The sequence below is a fragment of the Symphalangus syndactylus genome, chromosome 16 (assembly GCF_028878055.3).
Source record: "Symphalangus syndactylus isolate Jambi chromosome 16, NHGRI_mSymSyn1-v2.1_pri, whole genome shotgun sequence".
Classification (NCBI taxonomy): domain Eukaryota; kingdom Metazoa; phylum Chordata; class Mammalia; order Primates; family Hylobatidae; genus Symphalangus; species Symphalangus syndactylus.
The window spans coordinates 33,630,903-33,643,517 of record NC_072438.2 but is presented as its reverse complement, the minus strand read 5'-3'; the positions used below and the strand labels follow the sequence as shown (position 1 = coordinate 33,643,517).

Genomic DNA, 12,615 nt, shown 5'->3' with positions numbered 1-12,615 from the left:
AGGCGGGGCCTCGGACCCCGCTCTCCGCCTTCCCCGGGATTCCGTGCTGTGCGGGCCGGGCGCTGGCGTTGGATTGAGGTTGGAGCTGTTTTGCTGCGCTCGATTCCCGCGGGCCCTGTTCTGTCTACTTTCCTTTCTTCGGCCCGGTTGCTCCCTCAGCACCTCCACCCAGCACCCTCCAGACCTCCTTTACCATCGCCTTCTTTACCAGCCAGCTTTCTCGTCCATCCCCCGTTAATTGCTTATTTAGCGACTGTCCGCCATGCGCCGTATGCTCTCTGTCGCTCGCGCAATTAATCTTTGTATCAGTCTGCTTAGTTTACAGGAGAGGGAACCGCAGCTCCGCTGCGCGGCTTTGGACGAGTCACTCGTCCTTCTTGAGGGAGGTTTGTACGTATGAGAGACCAAGGGGGAAATCTCTGGCCCGAGAGGGCCTGCTGGGGGATTCTAAAACCGGAGCCGCGGGGCTTCTTCACCAAGACTAGCCTAGGAGGAACGTTGTTTCAGCATCCGAGCTACTCTCTTTCTCCATCCCATCCTGTCTCCCTCCATCCCATCCTCTCTCCCTGTTTTCTGTGCTGGGATGCCTTGGCCAAGGCAGAGAGCCAGCGTCCGGTCCCATCCACGGGGCCACGGGGCGCTTCCGTATTGTCTGGGTGGGAGCCACTGAGGACAGATACCTGTTTCCTCTTCCTCAAGTTGCCATCCTCCGCCCTCTGCACCACACTGCCCTTACAGGTGGGCTGTGCCTGACTATGACCTGCCCAGGGATACTGGGCAGCTGAGACACAGATTCTTTGGGCCCCATGCCTTTATAAATAGGAATCATGCCAGCAGCTGGGCCTGGGGAGCAAAGAGGATATCTATCTTGATCTTAGCGGTATTATTTAGGCCACAACAGATCTACAAGAGTTTCAAAATAGCTTGGAGAGGACAGGTTTCCTCTTTCTTTGTAATCTTGTAGTTGCATCAAGCTACCGTCTGCGTCTACCTCTGTGGCTCTAGAAGCATGTAAATCGGTTATTCAGTCTCTCCCTAGATTCATGGACTATCTGCCATGCCCCAAACACCAGGCAGAGTGCTAAGGGGACACAAAGATGAATAAGATGTGACCCCTGCTCTCTAGGATCCTGTCGCGTAGATGAAGAGATAGAACATATCCATAAAAAGATAACTAATGACCGACATGGCCTGCTGCCGACACATGTTATGGTCCTGCGGGCTACAGAAATTCAGAGGAAGATAGATGACTGCAGTGTGGCAGCTGCTCCTCGGGCACTTACAGGAGCTTGTTAGGGTGAGGACAGAAGACTTCATAACACAGAGGGAACCTGTGACGCCAGCTTTATATCACACGATAGAAAATACCCAGGTGAGGGCTGGGGACAGTGGCTCACGCCTCTAATCCTAGCACTTTGGGAGGCTGAGGTGGGTGGATCATGAGGTCAGGAGTTTGAGACCAGACTGGCCAGCATGGTGAAACCCCGTCTCTACTAAAAATACAAAAAAATTAGCCAGGTGTGGTGGTGCACGCCTGTAGTCCCAGCTACCTGGGAGGCTGAAGCAGGAGAATAGCTGGAACCTGGGAGGCGGGGCTTGCAGTGAGCGGAGATCACACCACTGCACTCCAGCCTGGGTGACAGAGTGAGACTCCGTCTCAAAAGAAACAAAAAACAAAAAGAAAGAAAATACCCAGGTGTAGTGGGCATCTGTCATTTTATCAGCCCAGTGGCCACTTCCCTTTTTTCTGTGAATAGTACCCCAAGTATCTGTCTGGCACCCACTCTTTTCCCACTCTTGGTCCATGAGATAAGCTAGGGCTCCCCATCCTCATCCTACTTCTTCCCAGCTCTGAGAGTTAAGCATAAGGGCCTAACCAAGCTTCCTCGTCACAGGGATTGGTTGGCACCCAGGACTCAGTCTTGAGGTTAGTATTGATTAGGAATCAGTCCTGAACACCCAGTGTAGTTGCATCCTCCTGGCCACATGACCCAAGCTGAGCCAACCATAGTCTATCCCAGCTACTGGAAAGTTGGAGTTGAACTTGAGCGAATGAGACTCGAGCTACTGGGGGCCATCATTTAGGGCCTGAAAGGAAGTCAGTACAGCAGAAGGAGGGCTGAGAGGTGGGGAGAAATCAGATGCTAATGTTGCATTTGCGCCAGCTGTACCTCAGAGGAGATCTATCCCTAGACTGCTCAGTAACATGAGCAATAGAGTCCCTCTTTCTCTGAAGCCAGTTTGAGTTAGGTTCTGTCTTTTATAACAGAAGGAGTTCCAGGTAAAATCTCTGAGGATGTGACTCCACTTGGATAACACCTCCCTGAGGTGCCCGTGAGGGCACCTGCAAGCCAGTAAGGAGGGTTGCCAGGAGAATAGAGCATCGTGATGAGGTACTGGGAGTGCCTCTAAGGCAAGGAGAAATCCATTGTGGCAGATGAGCCTCTCCCTCTCCAAGGTGATGTGCCAAGTGACTCGTGGTTTCTCTTGTCTCCTTGATGCTGATCTAAAGGCATTAGTTGACCAGCAGAAATGATATAGGCCATCTAGATCATTTGTATAGATAATTGACATCAACACACCAGAAAACAGTTACCTATGACTTACTTGCCACTGAGTCCTGCCAAATGCAAGCTCATCTCTTTGATTCCAATGTTTTCCCCATTTCTGAGAAAACCACACTCCTCCAGTTTTTCTTTTCCCTCTGACCTATCAATTAAATCAGCAAATACTTATTGTGTGCCTACTCCCATGCAAAACATTGTACTAGTTGATTGGGAACACAGAAGGAATCATTCAATATTTGTGAATTCAGTAATGGTTCATTGAGCCAGGCACAACATGCCAGATGCTTTTCAGGTGCTGGTGAACACAGCAGTGAGGAAAACAGCAGAATCTATTGTCCTCATGGTGTCCACAGTCTGATGGAGGGATAAGATGTAGCAGAGGATAGTCATTGTTTTTTGGCCACCCAGTTTCCCTTAATAAAAGCTCCTGATGTCATTTGGAGAATGACCTCTCATCTTGGCATTTTTGGATGGACTGCAATTTCAGGGGCCTTGTGTATTCCTAATCAATGCTAACATCAAGATTTGCAGAACACTTGCCCTCTATAGTCAGTATCACAGGTTTGCTCACTTTGTGCTCACCAATACCTATGGACAGGTATCCTCATGTTCAGAGAGGGAAGCTGGGGCATACTGAGAATGACTTGGCTCACGTGGCTGGTAAATGGCAGAGCCAGGATTCAAACCCAGCCTGGCTAGTTCCAGATACTGCTCCTAACCACCAATCTACAATGCTTTGTGATGTCAAGGAGCTTGTGTTGCCTGGGTGTGGGGATGATCCAACTGGATCATTTGGTCCAATTGTTCTTTTTCTCCCAGAAATAAGGACGATGAAGATAGTGATGCAAAGACAGACAGCATGGTTGCAGTAGCTGTCTTCCATTGCTAATATTCTGATGTGATTATTGTATACCTCCCACTTGCCTGTAATCCTGGAGCTTCCCTGGTTGTTTTCCCTTGCAGTCTGATTCTTGAGTGTTCATTATATTCTGCAGGCCACCCCATATACTTCCAAAAAAGTCCCTTTGGACTTAAGTCAGAGTCAGTTTCAGTGGGGTGCCACCAGGAGTGCTAATAGATACAGAAATTAACACAATTACCTCCTACACATGGCATGGATGAAAGCACTTGGGGCTTCATCACTGTGCTAATGTTTGGGAAAGGCAAAGGAAGTTTGAGTTTGGGGGAATGTATTTGTGTAAAGGGAAAGAGAGCTCCAGGGATATAGGGAGATAGGATGCAAGTCAGATATGTCGGCAGTCCTAGGGTGCATATTTTCATCTCAATCACTGGGGAAAGAATCGGGTTGGGCTCCTCTCCAGCACTTTCTCCTTCTTCCCTTGGATGTGAAGATTGAATGCTTGCAGGGAGCAGACCGCCAGTGGTGTATCGCACAGGGTTCAGACAGACATCAAAGTTAATCCACTGTCTGATCTAAGCAAAATGATGATGAGGGTTTCCTGGGACAGCAGCTTTACTAATTGTGGCACTGCAGCCTAGTGAATGTATTTTTAGAATGTTGTGGATTCCCAAGAAATAATGTTACTGGCTGTAGAAAAACAGATTTGAAGCTTGGGGCTTGGAACAGAGTGGGATCTCATGCAGAACCTCTGGGCTGGTGCTGCTGAGAATAAGAGAGTAAGTGGGGAAAATGCTTCTCTGTTTTTATGGGGTTCTGTGACTTGCTGAGTCTCTGCCCATCTATATAAGTATATATAGGTTTTTCTTCTTTGTTTGACTCTTTCCATGTAAGAGATTTCCCCAAAATGTCCATCTCAGTTAATCTCTTGCTATGCTCTGCACCCCATAATTTTAACTCATGTCTTTATGACTTCCAGACTATTTGCTCTGCTCAACTTCAGCGTCACTTGCCTGGTGGACAGCTTCAGGTTCAAGGCCCACTTGCTCCTACTCCTCCTCACTGTCGTTGACCTTGGCTTGACTTGAGTCCTCATCAGCTCTCCCTTCCTATGGTTTCCTAACTGGTCTTGTGTGTCCTCTTCCATCAGTAAACTGTCTTATTCACAGGGTGATATGGTTTGGTTGTGTCCCCACCCAAATCTCATCTTGAATTGTAGCTCCCACAATTCCCACATGTTGTGGGAGGGACCTGGTGGGAGGTAACTGGGGATGGGTCTTTCCTGTGCTGTTCTCGTGATAGTGAGTAAGTCTCACGAGATCTGATGGTTTTATAAAGGGGTGTTACCCTGCACAAGCTCTCTTCTCTTGTCTTCTGCCAGGTGAGACGTGACCCTCACCTTCTGCTGTGATTGTGAAGCCCCCCCAGCCACGTGGAACTGTAAGTTCATTAAACCTCCTTCTTTTGTAAATTGCCCAGTTTTGGGTACGTCTTTATCAGCAGCATGAAAACAGACTAATACACAGGTGATTAAAATTACCTTCTGAAGACATAGATCTGGTCCATCACTGCCCTGACCAGAGCCTCAAGCTATTGTCAACAGGTCATTAAAGGCACCCACTGCATCCATGCACCTCTGCTGAGTGAGACAATGGTTCTCTGTGTCTAGGTTGCTGTGCTTGTACCTATGGTCACAGCTGATGGAGCCATGTGGATGTCTGACCCAGACCAGAGTTAAAGGTCAAAACCCCTGCCTAAATGGAGAATGGGCTGACCTAATCAGATTCTCTGTTTCTGGAACTTCAACTGGAAAACCAGGGAGAATCAGGAGGTCAGCAGAAGGAACAGACGGTGGACAGATGCACAAAGAAACACAGTAGCAGCTCGAGGGGAGCTGTGAGTAAGCCGTGGTTATGAGTCAGCAGGAGCTGTGAGAGGAAAGCTCTTAGTGAGTAGATGGGGTGGGAATTGCCTGGGAATACAGGAAGCAGAGAACACTGGAGGAGAATTAAAATGAAGAGTCACAAACTCCTCCCGCTGAGAAGTAACAAGATACCTCAAGCTCTACGACTGCCTGGGATTCATTTATTCATTCACTATATTCTACCATTTTTGTGGAGTGCCCACTATATGCCAGGAACTCTTCTAAGCATTATACAAAATCTTTGTTATCATGGAGCATACATTGTGGTTGGAGAGGCAAATGATAATTATATATATCATTTTTCTTTTTTTGGAAACAGAGTCTCACTCTGTTGCCCAGGCTAGAGTGCAGTGGCAAGATCTTGGCACACTGCAACCTCTGCCTCTCAGGCTCAAGCAATTCTTGTGCCTCAGCCTCCCGCGTAGCTGGGACTACAGGCATCCGCCACCACATCCAGATAATTTTTTGTATTTTAGTAGAGATGGGATAGATAGATAGATAGATAGATAGATAGATAGATAGATAGATAGATAAGATAGACAGACAGGCAGGCAGACAGACAGATAGATAGATTGAGAGAGAGAGAGACAGGATCTTGCTCACTCTGTGTCACCCAGGCTGGAGGGCAGTGGTGTGATCATGGCTCACTGCAATCTTCAACTCTTGGGCTCAAACCATCCTCCCACCTCAGCCTCTGAGCTGGAAGCATAGGTGCATGCTACCACACCTGGCTAATTTTTTGTATTTTTTTAGAGATGGGTTTTTGCCATGTTGCCCAGGCTGGTCTTGAACTCCTGGGCTCAAGCAACCTGTCCACCTTGGCCTCCCAAAGTGCTGGGATAACAGGTGTGAGCCACCGCGCCCGGCCTGATTTTTTTAAAAGGCAATAATACCATGCTGGGAAGAAAAATAGTGCAGGTAGGAGCACTATGGCGGGAGGAAGCAGTCACTCTTGAGGAGACCACAGAGACCTGAATGAAGAGGAGGGAGCCATGTAAATATCTGGAAGAACAATCCTGGTGGCAAGACTTATAAGTGCAAAAGTGCTGAGCCCAGATTGCGCTGTTCAAAGATCAGCGAGGAATCCAGTGTGGCCGGAACAGAGTGAGTGAAAGAGGCAGTGAAAGGAAATCAGATCACTGAGGTAGCCAGGGCAAGGGCACCATGCTGTGGGCCTCACAGACCATGTGAAGGGCTTAGGATTTTGCTGTGCCTGTGCTAGGAAGCTACTGGGGGATCTTGAGCAACTTCCAATTCCAGTGTCTCTCTGGGAGGTCCACCTGCAATTTAGTTTTTATTCTTTCCACAGATTCTTGTCTCCCTAACTCATAAAATCCCATTGGTTCCCATAAAGCCCCTTTACCTGAAAGAGCAGGAATGAGTTTTCCTTCCTGGCAATGAAAAGAGCCTGCCCCTAAAGCCGCCATGATTGGGAATGAGCAACCATCTCAGCTTGGCTCTAGCCCATTTCTCCCAGCCCCCTGCACAGGCAGCTCTGGTCCATTTGCCAGGTGCTGCCTGCAGCCTACTTTACCCCACTCTGGGTCCTGCTCTAACTCATTCCTCTCTTTAGAATGACCTTCTCCTGTGAGTCTCTTGTCACAGACCTTCCCTCCAAGGATATTTTCAAATCCCACTTCTTCTAGGAACCCTTCCATGATCACTTGACTTGAAAAGAACTCTCCTCTCCTAAACTCCTGTTTGGTTTATCTATGGCTGCATGACTAACTATCCAAAACTTAGTGCTTAAAGATGAAAACAACAATTGTATTATCTCTTGCAGTTCTGTGGGTTGACTGGGCATTCTTCTGCGTCACAAGGTGTGGCTGGGCACTGAAACAGCTGAAGTCACCCGGGAGCTGACTGGGTTGGACTGTCCAGGATGGTTCACTCCAGCCAACAGTGGATGCTCAACTGGGGCTGTCAACTGGAGCCCCCATGGGTAACATCTCCCAGCATGGCAGCTCGGTTCCAAAAGGGAGTGCCCCATGAGAATCAGGAAGCAGCTGCAAGGTTTCTCATGGTTTTGCCTTACCAGACACCCAGAGTTGTTTCAGCCTCATTCTGTTTGTCAACAGGTCACAGTTTCAAGGAGTAGGGGAACTAGACTCCAGCTCTTGATGAAAGCAGTGATAAGGAATCTGCAGTTTTTGTTAATCTCCTGCAGCTTTCCTGGTGTTTTTTCCATATACTGACTATATAATGGTATTTGTCACCTTTTGCCAAGTGCCACGTATTACAATTAAGTGTCTCTGTATCTCACAGGCTAGATCTTCAACTTCTGGTGAGAGATTGCATTTTTTTTTTTTTTTTTTTTTTTTTTTGAGACGGAGTCCTGCTCTGTCACCCAGGCTAGAGTGCAGCGATCTTGGCTCACTGCAACCTCTGCCTCCCGGGTTCAAGCGATTCTCCTGCCTCAGCCTCTCGGATAACTGGGATTACAGGTGCCTGCCATGCCCAGCTAATTTTCGTATTTTTAGTAGAGACAGGGTTTCACCATCTTGGCCAGGCTGGTCTCAAACTCCTGACCTCATGATCCACCCACCTCAGCCTCCCAAAGTGCTGGGATTACAGGCATGAGCCACCACGCCCGGCCGAGAGATTGCATTTTATTTAACCCAATTCTTTCAGTGACATAGCTATAATAACAATAAACATGTATTAAGTTCCTCTACCATGTGTTTGATCCCATCTAATTGAACACATGATCTTATCTCATCCCTACCCTGATAGAATAGACGTCTCATTCTCCAGATTGGGAACTGAGGCACAGAGAGATTCAGCTTTGCCCAAAACCACATAATGGACAAGTGGCAGAGCCAGGATTTGAACCACTTAAGAGCCTGTGTTTTTATTCTCTCTCTTCTAGTGCCATCTCACAGTCTTGGCACCATCTTAGTAGCTTCAGGCTGCTATAAAAAGTTACCATAGGCTGGATGGCTTAAGCAACAGACATTTATTTCTCACACTTATGGAGGCTGGGAAGTTCAGGATCCAGGTGGAGGCCGACCCCATGTCCTTCTGGGAGGTCCAGCTGCTCCTGGACCAGACAGTGCCAACACAATACTTCTCACTGTGTTATGATTGCCTACAGCAGGTGAGGACCTGCTTCCTATTTTCCAGATGGCCGTCTTCTCATTGTATCTTAACATGGTGGAAGGAGAGTGAGAAAGCTCGCTTGTGTCTCTTTTTATAAGGGCACTAATCCAGACACGGAGGGCTCACCTTTACAACAGCTAAACCTGATCACCCCCCAGAGGCCCCATCTCCAAATACCATCACACTGGGGATTGTGCTTTGACATATGAATGTGGGAGGACACGAGCATTCAGTCCATAGCAGGCACCAAGGCACCAAGTCAATCTGCACAACTGTGTCGCTGGGCAGAAGAACAAAAGGGAAGGAAGAAGAAAGAACGCAGTACAGAAAGTGAGTGGTGGTACCACAAAGGGTCATCAGCAAGTGCTGATGGTGGCTCTGGTCAACACATTCCAGGCATCCTTGGGTAGCCTGATAAATGGAGTGCAGAGTGTTCGGTAGCACTGCAAGGAGTGGGAGTATTTATTGGGTCTGAGTGCCTGATGCGAAACTTTCCTCCAAAATTCCAATTTTCTTTCTGCCAAGATAAGTGATGGAGGTTTATGGTTCACGTTGTAGCACATCCACCCAGGCCAAGGACCTACAACTCTGAATTTCTGGCCTGCCTCCTTCCAGCTAGAAGTGAATCTAGATTTACATGCCATCAGGAACAAGCACCGTCTTCCTGTTCTGCGAGTTCCTAGTTGTAGAAGGTACTGCTTTCATCCTGAGAATATCAATCTACATGCACAAGGTCGCTCTCTGTGGAGGAGTAGGTACTTAAACCTAAGATAAGTGGAAACTTTATATCCAAGGAGACAGAAAATAAAATTTCAGGATGTTTTATATTAAACAACTTCTTATACTTCTGTCCTTTTATGAACATAAGGTCATCAGTAGGCCAAAAGTCTGAAAAACAGTCTCAGTTCCTCAGTGTGAATGCAAACCATTAGTGCAAAAAAATAAAGAAAGAAATAAAATTAAAAAATGAAAGCACAGATACTTTCTAGCCTTGCTGTCTTATAGCCCCATATTCATAGGACTGACCATTCCCCATCTATACCCACACCATTCCCAAAGGACACTATCTGTGAATGGTGGCCACGCGTTTGGATGTTACAGAGCAAGCACGTTCTTCAGTACTTCACACACACAATTATGCAGCCTGTGTGCATAGTGGAAGTCAGGAAAGCGTCTCCTGGTTGCCTGGTCAGCTGACATTCTCAATTCTTTATAGTTAATTGGACCAGTCCTTAGCTCCTAGAAAGGTAAAACGATACATCCATTTATTAAAAGTACTACTTTAAGACATTAGAAAGTCTGAAATGTTGGAACTCTGCCAAGCAATAGAGAAATCCTGTGATGGTTAATTTTAGGTGTCAACTTGACTGGATCAGGGGATACACAGATAGCGGGTAAAGCATGATTTCTGGGTGTGTCTGTGAGGGTGTTTCTGGAAGAGACTGGCATTTGAAGCAGTGGACTGAGTGAGGAAGATCTGCCCTCACGCAGTGTGGTTGGCACCATCTAATTGGCTGATGGCCCAGATAGAACAAAAAGGCAGAGGAGAGACCATTTTTTTCTCTCTCTTCTGGAGCTGGGGCACCCTTCTTCTCCCGCTTTTGGAAGCAGAATTCCAAGTTCTTCAGCTTTTGGACTCCAGTATCTGAACCGGTGCTTCCCTGGGTTCTCAGACCTGCTGTCTTGGACTGAGAGTAACACCATCAGCTTCCCTAATTCTGAGGCCTTCAGCTGGGACTGAGCCACACTACCAGCTGCCCTGGGTCTCCAGCTTGCAAATGCCTGGCATGGGACTTCTCAGTTTCCGAATTGTGTGAGCTGATTCCCCTAATCAATCCCCTCTCATCTCTGCCTATCCATCCATCCATCTATGTTTTGTCTCTTTGGAAAACCCTGTCTAATATAAATCCATTCTGAAAATACCAACTACAGTCATGTACTACATGATAATGTCTTGGTCAACAACGAACCACATATACGATGATGGTCCCGTAAGATTACCCTATTTTTACTATACCTTTTAATTTAATATTTAGATATGTTTAGGTACACAAATACTTCCCATTGTGTTATGATTGCCTAAAGTTTTCAGTTCAATCATGTGCTATACAGGTTTGGAGCCTAGGAGCAATAGGCCAGACCGTATAGCATAGGTGTGTAGTAGGCTATACCATGGAGGTTGGGTAAGTACACTTTGATGCTCAGAAAATGGTGAAATCACCTAAGGATGCATTTCTCAGAATGTATCCTTGTTAAGTGACACATGAGTGTGCTTGTGTGTGTAAGGTCAATAAAAAATGTCACAGGGGCTTTATCAAAGGCAGCATTATTTTATATGGACTATGGGTCCTATTGAATATTTTTGTCCTCTTCCTTGCCCACCACCTACCCCCATAAACATTACCCACATTGCAGCCGGGGCAAACATTTAGAAATTGAAATCTGATTTATGATCCCTTGTTAAGACATCCCAATAAAAGGCTCTTCAGGCTGGGATTAGTGGCTCATGCCTGTAATCCCAGCACTTTGGGAGAATGAAGCAGGTGAATTGCTTGAGCCCAGAAGTTTGAGACCAGCCTGAGCAACAAATTGAGACCCCCATCACTACCAAAAAAAAAAAAAGAAAAAAAATTAGCCAAGCATGGCGGCACATGCCTGTGCCACCACAACTCCTCTGGAAGCTGAGGTGGGAGGGTGGGAGGATCGCTTGAACTTGGGAGATCAAGGTTACTGTGTGAGCTATGATTCCTCCACTGCCCTCCAGCCTGGGTGACAGAACAAGACCTTGTCTCTCTCTCTCTCACACACACACACACACACACACAAAAGAAAAAAATTAGTAATAAAGCCTTCTCAATCACATAGAATAACATCCAGACATTTTACTATGTCCTAGAAGGTTCTAGGGGATTTGTCCCTGCCGACCTCGTCTACCTCACACAAGTATTCCGCTTGTTCTCGAGCACATCGAGTCTGATTTAGCCTATGGGACTTTGTACTTATAGTTTCCTCTGCCTGAAATGCTCTGTGCTCTTGGCCTGGCTTTACTTGTTGCTATGGCTTGAATATTTGTCCTCTCCAAAACTCATGTTGAAACCTAATCCCCAATGTTGCAGTATTGAGAGGTGGGGCTTTTCAGAGGTGATTGGATCATGCATGGATTAATCCATTCATGAATTAATGGGTTGTCATGGGAATGGGACTAGTGGCCTTGCAAGAAGAGGAAGACAGCTGAGCTAGCACACATGGCAACCTTGCCACGTGATACCCTGAGCCGCCTTGAAACTGCAGAGACCCTAGGTGCAGCCCCTTGACCTTGGAATTCTCAGCTTCCATAACCATAAGAAATATTTTTCTTTACAAATTTCCCAGTTTCAGGTATTCAGTTATAAGCAAGAGAAGACAAAGGCACTTGTCATTTAAGTATCTATTCAAGTGGTACTACCTCATGGGACTGTACCTGACCACATGGTCTAAAGAGGTCCTCCCCCTTTTCACGCTGTATGCATCTTGCTTTTTATTCCAATACCCTCAAACTACCCATTTACATGTTAATTGTTGTCCCTCATTCTAGAAGGTAAGTGCAGGAACTTTGTGAACCTCCCTGCGGTGTGTCCACCACCTTCCAGAGGACTTGACACAGAGTAGGTGCTCAATAAATATTTGTTGAATGACTGGAGATACTTTGTGTATGCATTTAAGAGACAGTATTACACAGGGAAGACACTTGGGAACTTAACCTCTCTTGGGAAGGAAGGGGAAGCCCTGCTTCTGATTAATTATTTAATTACTTTCAAAGCTTGGGATTTCAGGAAGATTAAAAATCTTTCTCATTCCACTTGTCACAGCTAAATGCTCTCAGGCCTAATCACAGCACCTGTGATTCTTAAACTGATCACTGATGTCTGGTTTTCCTGTAGGATTAGCAGAGGAAGAAGGCATCTGCAGACTGTTACCATTGGCATCTTTTGAGATTTTTAATTAACGGAGTATTTTTTTTTCTTTCTCATTCATGGTCAGGGTTTTGATTAACTTGTAAGCGGAAATTTTGTCATGTAAAGGAGTTTAAAGGAGGGTGGTTGGGGCGGATGAGAGATGTCAGGGCTGCCCTTCGTTGCTGATGAAGAATTGGCGGTGCACCAGCTGGCGCCTCTGTGTCCGCATGG

General features: G+C 46.6%; 1 long non-coding RNA gene across 1 annotated transcript; it reads left to right on the top strand.

Annotated features, from left to right (window-relative positions):
• Nucleotides 1-15: 15 nt before the first annotated feature.
• Nucleotides 16-9,601, top strand: LOC134732794 (uncharacterized). Its single transcript, XR_010116330.1, has 3 exons — nucleotides 16-78; nucleotides 4,808-4,866; nucleotides 7,134-9,601. It is a non-coding gene; the product is annotated as an uncharacterized lncRNA (long non-coding RNA).
• The last annotated feature ends 3,014 nt before the right edge of the window (nucleotides 9,602-12,615 follow it).